The sequence below is a fragment of the Periophthalmus magnuspinnatus genome, chromosome 9 (assembly GCF_009829125.3).
Source record: "Periophthalmus magnuspinnatus isolate fPerMag1 chromosome 9, fPerMag1.2.pri, whole genome shotgun sequence".
Taxonomy (NCBI): domain Eukaryota; kingdom Metazoa; phylum Chordata; class Actinopteri; order Gobiiformes; family Gobiidae; genus Periophthalmus; species Periophthalmus magnuspinnatus.
In genome coordinates, this window is record NC_047134.1 from 246,560 (window position 1) to 259,550 (window position 12,991).

Consider the following 12,991-nt stretch of genomic DNA (forward strand, 5'->3'; position numbering starts at 1 on the left):
CAATCTAGCATCGGTAGGTGGGCAGTCCCTGGTAAAAACGTAGTCAATGCGAGAGGCTTTGGTGCCATCACCACTGATCCAGGTGAAGCCCTCCTCTCTAGGATGCATGGCTTTAAAACAGTCCTGTAGTTTAAAATCCCTACATAAGCCCTGCAATAAAACTGATGTTTTGTCTAAATTAAAATCCCCACATCTGTTCCTGTCTTTTTGTGTTAAAATGCAATTAAAATCACCTGCTAAAATAAAAGGAGTTCTGCCTAGCATGTGGGACTGCAGGTCTTCTAAAAGGTCATACCGTTTGTGTTTATCGTTAAAACCATAAATATTTAAGAGCTTAAAATCCTGTCCCATAAAACTCAGATGTATTAAAAGTGCCCGTCCGTCTCTCACCACAGTGCTGCCCTTTACCGTCACCAGAGGATTATTTATTAAAATGGCCACCCCGTCATTTTTATTTTCATTCGAACCGCTCCATACAGACGGGTGTGGCCACATCTCCTCCCAATCTCTGTAGTGATTTAAAAACGGCAGGGAACACTCTTGCAATAAAAACACATCTGAGTTAAAAGAGTTAAGAAAGGATAAAATGCTTTGCGCTCTAACTCTAGACTTCCCACTCCTTACATTGATGGTAGAGAGTGTGATTGCCATGAGTATGGTTAAAACAAGGTATGACATTTAAAAGACTAAAATGCTAAACATAAAACAAAATAAAACACAGTTAAAAAGAGGCTATTGTTCTGGACCTTGTGAACACGGCTTTTCCTTCTCTCTCAGGGGTGAGTGAGAAGGGGGGTTAGGCCTGTTCCTCCTTTTACCTCTAAGAGGCATTGTTCGCGGAGTTGATTGCAGAGCAATTGAGAGAAACGAGACCTCGTTGGGTGAATCGGAGGGGAAGATTCTGGGCTCCTCCACAGAATCACTGTCTGAGAGAGCCCCGACTTTTCCCCTCTTCTCTGAGAGTAGGTTTCTCTCAGAGGACGACTCTGACAAGGGCCTCTTGGGGTACTGGGCGTTGTTGAGGAGGCTCTCCAGGCATTCGTTTAGGGGGTCCAGGGGGCCACCTCCCCCCATTGCCTCCACTGTTTCCATCTCAGTTTTGGCTTCCGGGGGGGAGGCCTCCCCCTCCTGCCTGGGCGGGGCTTCTGCAGGTGCCTGCAGAAGCAGGCACCTGCAAGGTAACTGGGCAAGGTATTTTGTTGGGTTGTTTTTTTTTTTTGTGCTATAGCCTGCAGCTCATTTGCACAAGGTGGGCGCAGTGGGCGGGGTCCGCTTCAGTAGCTGAGCACCAGAAGCTTCCCCACGAGACCGCAGCGCCGAGACCGGGCTTTCGGATCTGCAGCTCAGTAGCAGCAGAAAGCGGTGAAAAGACAGACAGGGAAAGGAGGACAAACGGGAAAAAAAAAAACAGCACGTGGAGCAACGTAGCTACAGCAGGCTTACACGGAAGAGAAGGAGTGGGAAAACGCTATGGAATAACATAGGCAGGGAATGGGAAATGAGTAGGGAAAAGCAGGCAGAAGCAGGCAGAAGCAGGAAAAAAGAAAGGGAAACCAGGAAGGAGTGCCAAAAGAGACCGGAAAAATACAGGGCAAGAAGCGGGATGAGACGAAAAGCAAAAAAAACACAGAAAAATTGGGAAAAGGATGGAGTAAGACAGACACAAAGACGGGAAGAGAGCATAGACAAGCTCCGGAGAGAAAGGCAATGCTTATGGGAGAAAACGGGAGCAGACACGGATTAACTGTTCACCTGAGTGGACGTGCACCGTTCCCGGAGATACTGCAATACCGGGTCGATGCGTGGAGTGGACGGAGCAAGCCCCATATTCCATCACCTCATTGCAAAAATCAATTTAATATATGGTCCCCCGGGTAGGGGACGTATCAGATATTAAACTGATAAGAACAGATACTACACTTGATCTTAGCCAAAAGGCCGAGAAGCGATGACGCTGAAGGCGCCACGGAGCTGTAGGCTTTGCCCCCACACACCCTCCCAGTGACGGTTACAGCAGCACCCGTTTGCACCGGGCGGCAGGGGGTGGGGCACATGTGCTGCGCAGACAGAGAGGCGGAGATTGGAATCCTGCACAGCAGAGCCTTCTCGGTAGGAGGTGAAGGTGTGGGATTACCATCGAGGCAGGAAAAAAAAAACGAGCGAGAAATGAGTAAGAAACCAAACAGAAACACGGCCAGGCTAAACGTCACGAGGAGAAGCGGTACTCTACATTGGACACAAAATCAGGGGAGAGCGCGGACGCAGTCCCCCACTACCAGAAATTATGCAGTTGAGATTCCCACATTTGGGGAATTCACAGGGGTCAGCACATCCGGAGTGCAATGGATGAGCCTCGCTCTGGGTGAACCACCTTAGTGATCATGGTATCGCCCCTGCCAGGTAAGTATGCCTCGCCTGGCTCAGAGCCAAGCCGCTGTTCCATGCGGAGGGACCGCAGGGCTACGGTTTCCCGTTTCAGCGGCGAGCGCAAGTCAAAGGAGAAGCTTTCCCGGCTGCCAACACGGGCGGGACGGTTGGGATGAGAGACGGGCTTTTCAAATGCACTGCCGAGCGACGCCCGACGGCCCCTTCAAGTGCAAATCTCATCTGCGGGCGCTGATGACGCAAGGTTACTTTGAACAAAGTCACACAGCCCCGCTGCAAAACAGGGCATCCAAAAAATTTGGGATAATCTCTTGTCGTTCCTCTCCACGGAAATCTTTAGTAAAAGGCGAAAGATTTGTACGATCTGAAGAGAAACAAGAGTGTGGGAACGGAGAGCCACACACCTTCCACCACATGAGGCCCCACATGGCCCCGTCGCGGGCAAGGCATTTTGTTGGGGTTTTTTTGTTTTTTTTGTGCTATAGCCTGCAGCTCATTTGCACAAGGTGGGCGCAGTGGGCGGGGTCCGCTTCAGTAGCTGAGCACCAGAAGCTTCCCCACGAGACCGCAGCGCCGAGACCGGGCTTTCGGATCTGCAGCTCAGTGGCAGCAGAAAGCGGTGAAAAGACAGACAGGGAAAGGAGGACAAACGGGGAAAAAAACAGCACGTGCACTCACGTGGGGCAACGTAGCTACAGCAGGCTTACACGGAAGAGAAGGAGTGGGAAAACGCTATGGAATAACATAGGCAGGGAATGGGAAATGAGTAGGGAAAAGCAGGCAGAAGCAGGCAGAAGCAGGAAAAAAGAAAGAAAGGGAAACCAGGAAGGAGTGCCAAAAGAGACCGGAAAAATACAGGGCAAGAAGCGGGATGAGACGAAAAGCAAAAAAAACACAGAAAAATTGGGAAAAGGATGGAGTAAGACAGACACAAAGACGGGAAGAGAGCATAGACAAGCTCCGGAGAGAAAGGCAATGCTTATGGGAGGAAACGGGAGCAGACACGGATTAACTGTTTGATTAACTGAACCTGAGTGGACGTGCACCGTTCCCGGAGATACTGCAATACCGGGTCGATGCGTGGAGTGGACGGAGCAAGAAGCAGGCAGAAGCAGGCAGAAGCAGGCAGAAGCAGGAAAAAAGAAAGAAAGGGAAACCAGGAAGGAGTGCCAAAAGAGACCGGAAAAATACAGGGCAAGAAGCGGGATGAGACGAAAAGCAAAAAAAACACAGAAAAATTGGGAAAAGGATGGAGTAAGACAGACACAAAGACGGGAAGAGAGCATAGACAAGCTCCGGAGAGAAAGGCAATGCTTATGGGAAGAAACGGGAGCAGACACGGATTAACTGTTTACCTGAGTGGACGTGCACCATTCCCGGAGATACTGCAATACCGGGTCGATGCGTGGAGTGGACGGAGCAAGCCCCATATTCCATCACCTCATTGCAAAAATCAATTTAATATATGGTCCCCCGGGTAGGGGACGTATCAGATATTAAACTGATAAGAACAGATACTACACTTGATCTTAGCCAAAAGGCCGAGAAGCGATGACGCTGAAGGCGCCACGGAGCTGTAGGCTTTGCCCCCACACACCCTCCCAGTGACGGTTACAGCAGCACCCGTTTGCACCGGGCGGCAGGGGTGGGGCACATGTGCTGCGCAGACAGAGAGGCGGAGATTGGAATCCTGCACAGCAGAGCCTTCTCGGTAGGAGGTGAAGGTGTGGGATTACCATCGAGGCAGGAAAAAAAAAACGAGCGAGAAATGAGTAAGAAACCAAACAGAAACACGGCCAGGCTAAACGTCACGAGGAGAAGCGGTACTCTACATTGGACACAAAATCAGGGGAGAGCGCGGACGCAGTCCCCCACTACCAGAAATTATGCAGTTGAGATTCCCACATTTGGGGAATTCACAGGGGTCAGCACATCCGGAGTGCAATGGATGAGCCTCGCTCTGGGTGAACCACCTTAGTGATCATGGTATCGCCCCTGCCAGGTAAGTATGCCTCGCCTGGCTCAGAGCCAAGCCGCTGTTCCATGCGGAGGGACCGCAGGGCTACGGTTTCCCGTTTCAGCGGCGAGCGCAAGTCAAAGGAGAAGCTTTCCCGGCTGCCAACACGGGCGGGACGGTTGGGATGAGAGACGGGCTTTTCAAATGCACTGCCGAGCGACGCCCGACGGCCCCTTCAAGTGCAAATCTCATCTGCGGGCGCTGATGACGCAAGGTTACTTTGAACAAAGTCACACAGCCCCGCTGCAAAACAGGGCATCCAAAAAATTTGGGATAATCTCTTGTCGTTCCTCTCCACGGAAATCTTTAGTAAAAGGCGAAAGATTTGTACGATCTGAAGAGAAACAAGAGTGTGGGAACGGAGAGCCACACACCTTCCACCACATGAGGCCCCACATGGCCCCGTCGCGGGCAAGGCATTTTGTTGGGGTTTTTTTTGTTTTTTTTGTGCTATAGCCTGCAGCTCATTTGCACAAGGTGGGCGCAGTGGGCGGGGTCCGCTTCAGTAGCTGAGCACCAGAAGCTTCCCCACGAGACCGCAGCGCCGAGACCGGGCTTTCGGATCTGCAGCTCAGTGGCAGCAGAAAGCGGTGAAAAGACAGACAGGGAAAGGAGGACAAACGGGGAAAAAAACAGCACGTGCACTCACGTGGGGCAACGTAGCTACAGCAGGCTTACACGGAAGAGAAGGAGTGGGAAAACGCTATGGAATAACATAGGCAGGGAATGGGAAATGAGTAGGGAAAAGCAGGCAGAAGCAGGCAGAAGCAGGCAGAAGCAGGCAGAAGCAGGAAAAAAGAAAGAAAGGGAAACCAGGAAGGAGTGCCAAAAGAGACCGGAAAAATACAGGGCAAGAAGCGGGATGAGACGAAAAGCAAAAAAAACACAGAAAAATTGGGAAAAGGATGGAGTAAGACAGACACAAAGACGGGAAGAGAGCATAGACAAGCTCCGGAGAGAAAGGCAATGCTTATGGGAAGAAACGGGAGCAGACACGGATTAACTGTTTACCTGAGTGGACGTGCACCATTCCCGGAGATACTGCAATACCGGGTCGATGCGTGGAGTGGACGGAGCAAGCCCCATATTCCATCACCTCATTGCAAAAATCAATTTAATATATGGTCCCCCGGGTAGGGGACGTATCAGATATTAAACTGATAAGAACAGATACTACACTTGATCTTAGCCAAAAGGCCGAGAAGCGATGACGCTGAAGGCGCCACGGAGCTGTAGGCTTTGCCCCCACACACCCTCCCAGTGACGGTTACAGCAGCACCCGTTTGCACCGGGCGGCGGGGGTGGGGCACATGTGCTGCGCAGACAGAGAGGCGGAGATTGGAATCCTGCACAGCAGAGCCTTCTCGGTAGGAGGTGAAGGTGTGGGATTACCATCGAGGCAGGAAAAAAAAAACGAGCGAGAAATGAGTAAGAAACCAAACAGAAACACGGCCAGGCTAAACGTCACGAGGAGAAGCGGTACTCTACATTGGACACAAAATCAGGGGAGAGCGCGGACGCAGTCCCCCACTACCAGAAATTATGCAGTTGAGATTCCCACATTTGGGGAATTCACAGGGGTCAGCACATCCGGAGTGCAATGGATGAGCCTCGCTCTGGGTGAACCACCTTAGTGATCATGGTATCGCCCCTGCCAGGTAAGTATGCCTCGCCTGGCTCAGAGCCAAGCCGCTGTTCCATGCGGAGGGACCGCAGGGCTACGGTTTCCCGTTTCAGCGGCGAGCGCAAGTCAAAGGAGAAGCTTTCCCGGCTGCCAACACGGGCGGGACGGTTGGGATGAGAGACGGGCTTTTCAAATGCACTGCCGAGCGACGCCCGACGGCCCCTTCAAGTGCAAATCTCATCTGCGGGCGCTGATGACGCAAGGTTACTTTGAACAAAGTCACACAGCCCCGCTGCAAAACAGGGCATCCAAAAAATTTGGGATAATCTCTTGTCGTTCCTCTCCACGGAAATCTTTAGTAAAAGGCGAAAGATTTGTACGATCTGAAGAGAAACAAGAGTGTGGGAACGGAGAGCCACACACCTTCCACCACATGAGGCCCCACATGGCCCCGTCGCGGGCAAGGCATTTTGTTGGGGTTTTTTTTGTTTTTTTTGTGCTATAGCCTGCAGCTCATTTGCACAAGGTGGGCGCAGTGGGCGGGGTCCGCTTCAGTAGCTGAGCACCAGAAGCTTCCCCACGAGACCGCAGCGCCGAGACCGGGCTTTCGGATCTGCAGCTCAGTGGCAGCAGAAAGCGGTGAAAAGACAGACAGGGAAAGGAGGACAAACGGGGAAAAAAACAGCACGTGCACTCACGTGGGGCAACGTAGCTACAGCAGGCTTACACGGAAGAGAAGGAGTGGGAAAACGCTATGGAATAACATAGGCAGGGAATGGGAAATGAGTAGGGAAAAGCAGGCAGAAGCAGGCAGAAGCAGGCAGAAGCAGGCAGAAGCAGAAAAGAAAGAAAGGGAAACCAGGAAGGAGTGCCAAAAGAGACCGGAAAAATACAGGGCAAGAAGCGGGATGAGACGAAAAGCAAAAAAAACACAGAAAAATTGGGAAAAGGATGGAGTAAGACAGACACAAAGACGGGAAGAGAGCATAGACAAGCTCCGGAGAGAAAGGCAATGCTTATGGGAGAAAACGGGAGCAGACACGGATTAACTGTTCACCTGAGTGGACGTGCACCGTTCCCGGAGATACTGCAATACCGGGTCGATGCGTGGAGTGGACGGAGCAAGCCCCATATTCCATCACCTCATTGCAAAAATCAATTTAATATATGGTCCCCCGGGTAGGGGACGTATCAGATATTAAACTGATAAGAACAGATACTACACTTGATCTTAGCCAAAAGGCCGAGAAGCGATGACGCTGAAGGCGCCACGGAGCTGTAGGCTTTGCCCCCACACACCCTCCCAGTGACGGTTACAGCAGCACCCGTTTGCACCGGGCGGCGGGGGTGGGGCACATGTGCTGCGCAGACAGAGAGGCGGAGATTGGAATCCTGCACAGCAGAGCCTTCTCGGTAGGAGGTGAAGGTGTGGGATTACCATCGAGGCAGGAAAAAAAAACGAGCGAGAAATGAGTAAGAAACCAAACAGAAACACGGCCAGGCTAAACGTCACGAGGAGAAGCGGTACTCTACATTGGACACAAAATCAGGGGAGAGCGCGGACGCAGTCCCCCACTACCAGAAATTATGCAGTTGAGATTCCCACATTTGGGGAATTCACAGGGGTCAGCACATCCGGAGTGCAATGGATGAGCCTCGCTCTGGGTGAACCACCTTAGTGATCATGGTATCGCCCCTGCCAGGTAAGTATGCCTCGCCTGGCTCAGAGCCAAGCCGCTGTTCCATGCGGAGGGACCGCAGGGCTACGGTTTCCCGTTTCAGCGGCGAGCGCAAGTCAAAGGAGAAGCTTTCCCGGCTGCCAACACGGGCGGGACGGTTGGGATGAGAGACGGGCTTTTCAAATGCACTGCCGAGCGACGCCCGACGGCCCCTTCAAGTGCAAATCTCATCTGCGGGCGCTGATGACGCAAGGTTACTTTGAACAAAGTCACACAGCCCCGCTGCAAAACAGGGCATCCAAAAAATTTGGGATAATCTCTTGTCGTTCCTCTCCACGGAAATCTTTAGTAAAAGGCGAAAGATTTGTACGATCTGAAGAGAAACAAGAGTGTGGGAACGGAGAGCCACACACCTTCCACCACATGAGGCCCCACATGGCCCCGTCGCGGGCAAGGCATTTTGTTGGGGTTTTTTTTGTTTTTTTTGTGCTATAGCCTGCAGCTCATTTGCACAAGGTGGGCGCAGTGGGCGGGGTCCGCTTCAGTAGCTGAGCACCAGAAGCTTCCCCACGAGACCGCAGCGCCGAGACCGGGCTTTCGGATCTGCAGCTCAGTGGCAGCAGAAAGCGGTGAAAAGACAGACAGGGAAAGGAGGACAAACGGGGAAAAAAACAGCACGTGCACTCACGTGGGGCAACGTAGCTACAGCAGGCTTACACGGAAGAGAAGGAGTGGGAAAACGCTATGGAATAACATAGGCAGGGAATGGGAAATGAGTAGGGAAAAGCAGGCAGAAGCAGGCAGAAGCAGGCAGAAGCAGGAAAAAGAAAGAAAGGGAAACCAGGAAGGAGTGCCAAAAGAGACCGGAAAAATACAGGGCAAGAAGCGGGATGAGACGAAAAGCAAAAAAAACACAGAAAAATTGGGAAAAGGATGGAGTAAGACAGACACAAAGACGGGAAGAGAGCATAGACAAGCTCCGGAGAGAAAGGCAATGCTTATGGGAAGAAACGGGAGCAGACACGGATTAACTGTTTACCTGAGTGGACGTGCACCGTTCCCGGAGATACTGCAATACCGGGTCGATGCGTGGAGTGGACGGAGCAAGCCCCATATTCCATCACCTCATTGCAAAAATCAATTTAATATATGGTCCCCCGGGTAGGGGACGTATCAGATATTAAACTGATAAGAACAGATTTTTTTTTCTTTCGAAAAAAAGTTTATTGACACTTTCCCGTTTCAATTCAGACATTGCACTCTGTTTTACATTTCAAACACAATCAAATTTCTCAATAAATACAGTGTTTAAAACAGTTGTGTGTTAAAAAGTTATGAAACAATGTCTAAAACCAGGTATGTCAAAAGTGTCCATTAAAAGGGGAGTGCAGTAGGTAAAAGTCCTCTTTGTGCAGGAGCGAGGTGAGTCCTTATCAAGAATAACTCATCCCACTCCCCCAAACATTTGGTCTCTCGGAAACCTGTCACGCTCAGAGGAGGTCCCTCCCCTGTTGCTCCTTCCCACCAACCGCTCCCGGAGAGCCAGGCCGCTGCCGCTTTGACCTTCGAGTGAGGCTTCGGTCTCCTTCCTCCGAATGGGCATAAATGCGATTCTTCTTTGTAGCTGTGTCCTAGGGCCCGCTGCCTGCAGCCACAGCCTCTCGGACTGTAGCTGCTGCCTTACGGATCACAGCCACGGGGGGGATCTGCATTTGCCTTCCTACCAGCAGGTTTCTGGAGGTCCATATGGCGTCTTTGATGGCAGCGAGGGTGAGCCAGATTCTTGAAAAGTCCTTTGTCGTGTTTGGACTCAGGCCCACCCCGTACAGCACCAACTGGGCTGTCAGGACCTCCCCTGCCGGCAGGTACGGGAATTGCAAGGAGCCGGCTGTCGCCCACTGGTCTATGGCGGCGCTGCACTCCCAGAGCAGGTGCCTCACCGACTCGGGCGCGCCACAACCCGGCCGGGGACAGGTAGCGGACTGAGCGAGGCTCCGGGAGTGCATGACGGACCTGACTGGGAGAACCTCATGAGCCACCATCCAGGACAGGTCCCGGAGTCTGTTTGGGAGAGTGGGATGGTTCACGTTGCGCCAAACCGTGGAGGGGTCGCCTAGTGCGAGCCCGCGCACTGGACTCACTGGTTCTCGCTCCTGCACAACAGAGATTAAAAAGCGGTGGTTGGTTAAAATCTGCAACTCCTCCTGCTCTAGTTTAAAATGCTTTAAAAAGGTGGGAATAAAAGCATAAAACTTAGGCAGGTTAAAAGACACCGGGACTTTAAGATCAATGGGTAAAATCTTCTTTCTTCTTAAAAAGGAACCCATCCAGAATCGTGCAAAGGCAGTCGTTTTGGGGTTTCCGGATGGGTCCTTGGAAAGTGCAAAGTGCAAGGCCGTGTATCTTGCTCCTAGGAAGAGGGGGAGGTCAGGGACGCCTTTTCCTCCTTTTTCCTTTGGCCTCTTCATAACCTCCCTCCTCAACCTTTCCCACTTGGACCCCCACAGGAAGTAAAAAATCAACCTCTCGATGGATAAAAGCACACTCCTGGGGGGCATAAAAACAGAACAAGTTAGTAAAAACAGGGGTAAAATCACAGCCTTGATTATTAAAACCTTCCCTTCCATTGTCAGTCCTCTAAGTGTCCAAAGCCCCAGTCTCTGTCTGACTTTCCCTATAAAGTCAGCCCAATTTGACTCCCACCCCCCTCCCGGTCGAACCTGATTCCCAGTATTTTTTGTCCTTCTGTCACCGTGAGGGGGAGTCCAGCAGTCTCGTCGGGGGTCCAGGGTCCATAAAATTGGGCTTGGGTCTTTTTTCGGTTTAGTTTAGACCCAGAGGCCAGTCCAAACCAGTCGGTCAAGTCCAGAGTCCTGTTTACGGATAAAAGGTCAGTACATAAAATATTCACGTCATCCATGTATAAAATGCATTTGGCAGTGAGCCCCCCCCCACCCGGGATGCTCACCCCCCTGATTCGTTGGTCCCTTCTCAAGATCTGTGCCAGGGGTTCGATACAGAGAACATACAGGAGGGCTGATAACGGACAGCCCTGACGGACACCGCAGTTGATTTGCACTGCTTTTGTCAGATGCCCGTTTACCATGAATCTGCTGCTGATCCCTCGGTATAGCAGCCCCACCCACTCTATAAACCTATCAGGTAAACCCACTTTTCGCAGTACCTCAAAGAGGTACTGGTGCGAGACCCGATCGAAGGCTTTCTCAAAGTCTAAGTTTAGGACTACTAGCCGGATGTTTCTGTCTCTCGCATAACAGATGGTGTCTCGGATCAGTACGAGGCTGTCTGTGATCTTCCTCCCGGGGATGGCACAGGCTTGATCCGGGTGAATCAAACCCTCTAAAAACAAGGACAGACGTGAAGATAAAATCTTGCTAAAAAGTTTACAGTCCAGATTTAAAAGGGTAATAGGTCTCCAGTTAGTCAGGTCAGTCCTGTCTTTGTTCTTGGGAAGGAGAGTCACTATCCCTAATCTGAAACTGTCAGGTAGTTGGCCTAGTCTTTCAAAATCCATAAAAACAGTCAGTAGGTCAGGTGCTAAAATGTCCCAAAAAGTCAGATAAAACTCCACCGGGAGCCCGTCGGCCCCCGGGGATTTGCCCTTTTTAAAAGCTCTGATGCATTTTGAAAGTTCTAAAAGGGTAAAATTCTGGGATAAAAGCACACTGTCTGTTAAAACATTGTCTATGGATTTTAAAAGTTCTTTTAAGGTGTTTACATTTATTTCTTTTGTTTGGTACAGGTTTTGGTAGAAGTTTTCAACTATTTCTTTTATTTCTTCAGTTTTTGTTGTGACCACGCCATCTTGTTTTTTAAGAGATAAAATTGACTTGCATTTGTTTAAAATCTTCTTAAAAAATATCGCGTGCATTTTTCACCTTCTTCCATCTCCTGTTCTTTTGCTCTTAAAATTACACCCTTACTTTTATTTTCCGCTAAAACCAACATTTCTTTTTTTACCTGTTTTATTTCTTCATTAAAATTACAATTAAAACCGTTTTGTTGAAGATTAAAATACCTTTGCAAGCGTTTTTGCAGTCCCAACATGCGGCTATTTTCTTTTTGTTTTTTCCTTTTCCCACCCATCTAAAAAAGGTTCGAGTCCTTGACTTTACCATCTCCCACCAGTGTGCTCGTGTCTCGTGCAAGTCTTGAAGGGTCTGCCACTCTTTGTACTGCTCCCTGTACTGACAAACTACATCAGCGTCCTTTAACAGGGAGCAGTTGAGCTTCCACAGACCACTTCCTACAGTCACACCCGAAGAGAGTGAAAGGGTGCAGGAAAGCATCAGGTGATCGGAAAAGAAAACAGGGGTCAATCTAGCATCGGTAGGTGGCAGTCCCTGGTAAAAACGTAGTCAATGCGAGAGGCTTTGGTGCCATCACCACTGATCCAGGTGAAGCCCTCCTCTCTAGGATGCATGGCTTTAAAACAGTCCTGTAGTTTAAAATCCCTACATAAGCCCTGCAATAAAACTGATGTTTTGTCTAAATTAAAATCCCCACATCTGTTCCTGTCTTTTTGTGTTAAAATGCAATTAAAATCACCTGCTAAAATAAAAGGAGTTCTGCCTAGCATGTGGGACTGCAGGTCTTCTAAAAGGTCATACCGTTTGTGTTTATCGTTAAAACCATAAATATTTAAGAGCTTAAAATCCTGTCCCATAAAACTCAGATGTATTAAAAGTGCCCGTCCGTCTCTCACCACAGTGCTGCCCTTTACCGTCACCAGAGGATTATTTATTAAAATGGCCACCCCGTCATTTTTATTTTCATTCGAACCGCTCCATACAGACGGGTGTGGCCACATCTCCTCCCAATCTCTGTAGTGATTTAAAAACGGCAGGGAACACTCTTGCAATAAAAACACATCTGAGTTAAAAGAGTTAAGAAAGGATAAAATGCTTTGCGCTCTAACTCTAGACTTCCCACTCCTTACATTGATGGTAGAGAGTGTGATTGCCATGAGTATGGTTAAAACAAGGTATGACATTTAAAAGACTAAAATGCTAAACATAAAACAAAATAAAACACAGTTAAAAAGAGGCTATTGTTCTGGACCTTGTGAACACGGCTTTTCCTTCTCTCTCAGGGGTGAGTGAGAAGGGGGGTTAGGCCTGTTCCTCCTTTTACCTCTAAGAGGCATTGTTCGCGGAGTTGATTGCAGAGCAATTGAGAGAAACGAGACCTCGTTGGGTGAATCGGAGGGGAAGATTCTGGGCTCCTCCACAGAATCACTGTCTGAGAGAGCCCCGACTTTTCCCC

At 49.9% G+C, this 12,991-nt stretch overlaps 13 non-coding genes across 13 annotated transcripts; all 13 read right to left on the minus strand.

Moving 5' to 3' along the window:
* Positions 1 to 1,757: 1,757 nt before the first annotated feature.
* On the minus strand, positions 1,758 to 1,950 carry LOC117376932 (U2 spliceosomal RNA). Its single transcript, XR_004541846.1, has one exon. It is a non-coding gene; the product is annotated as a U2 spliceosomal RNA (small nuclear RNA).
* A 294-nt stretch (positions 1,951 to 2,244) lies between these two features.
* LOC117376891 (U1 spliceosomal RNA) lies at positions 2,245 to 2,408 on the minus strand. The gene has a single exon (XR_004541808.1). It is a non-coding gene; the product is annotated as a U1 spliceosomal RNA (small nuclear RNA).
* Positions 2,409 to 2,651: 243 nt separating this feature from the next.
* LOC117376978 (U5 spliceosomal RNA) lies at positions 2,652 to 2,767 on the minus strand. The gene has a single exon (XR_004541886.1). It is a non-coding gene; the product is annotated as a U5 spliceosomal RNA (small nuclear RNA).
* Positions 2,768 to 3,745: 978 nt separating this feature from the next.
* On the minus strand, positions 3,746 to 3,938 carry LOC117376952 (U2 spliceosomal RNA). Its single transcript, XR_004541865.1, has one exon. It is a non-coding gene; the product is annotated as a U2 spliceosomal RNA (small nuclear RNA).
* A 293-nt stretch (positions 3,939 to 4,231) lies between these two features.
* On the minus strand, positions 4,232 to 4,395 carry LOC117376892 (U1 spliceosomal RNA). Its single transcript, XR_004541809.1, has one exon. It is a non-coding gene; the product is annotated as a U1 spliceosomal RNA (small nuclear RNA).
* A 243-nt stretch (positions 4,396 to 4,638) lies between these two features.
* LOC117376979 (U5 spliceosomal RNA) lies at positions 4,639 to 4,754 on the minus strand. The gene has a single exon (XR_004541887.1). It is a non-coding gene; the product is annotated as a U5 spliceosomal RNA (small nuclear RNA).
* Positions 4,755 to 5,418: 664 nt separating this feature from the next.
* Positions 5,419 to 5,611, minus strand: LOC117376953 (U2 spliceosomal RNA). The gene has a single exon (XR_004541866.1). It is a non-coding gene; the product is annotated as a U2 spliceosomal RNA (small nuclear RNA).
* Positions 5,612 to 5,904: 293 nt separating this feature from the next.
* Positions 5,905 to 6,068, minus strand: LOC117376893 (U1 spliceosomal RNA). Its single transcript, XR_004541810.1, has one exon. It is a non-coding gene; the product is annotated as a U1 spliceosomal RNA (small nuclear RNA).
* Positions 6,069 to 6,311: 243 nt separating this feature from the next.
* LOC117376980 (U5 spliceosomal RNA) lies at positions 6,312 to 6,427 on the minus strand. Its single transcript, XR_004541888.1, has one exon. It is a non-coding gene; the product is annotated as a U5 spliceosomal RNA (small nuclear RNA).
* A 661-nt stretch (positions 6,428 to 7,088) lies between these two features.
* LOC117376933 (U2 spliceosomal RNA) lies at positions 7,089 to 7,281 on the minus strand. The gene has a single exon (XR_004541847.1). It is a non-coding gene; the product is annotated as a U2 spliceosomal RNA (small nuclear RNA).
* A 292-nt stretch (positions 7,282 to 7,573) lies between these two features.
* LOC117376894 (U1 spliceosomal RNA) lies at positions 7,574 to 7,737 on the minus strand. Its single transcript, XR_004541811.1, has one exon. It is a non-coding gene; the product is annotated as a U1 spliceosomal RNA (small nuclear RNA).
* Positions 7,738 to 7,980: 243 nt separating this feature from the next.
* On the minus strand, positions 7,981 to 8,096 carry LOC117376981 (U5 spliceosomal RNA). Its single transcript, XR_004541889.1, has one exon. It is a non-coding gene; the product is annotated as a U5 spliceosomal RNA (small nuclear RNA).
* Positions 8,097 to 8,749: 653 nt separating this feature from the next.
* Positions 8,750 to 8,932, minus strand: LOC117376963 (U2 spliceosomal RNA). Its single transcript, XR_004541875.1, has one exon. It is a non-coding gene; the product is annotated as a U2 spliceosomal RNA (small nuclear RNA).
* Between the last annotated feature and the right edge of the window lie 4,059 nt (positions 8,933 to 12,991).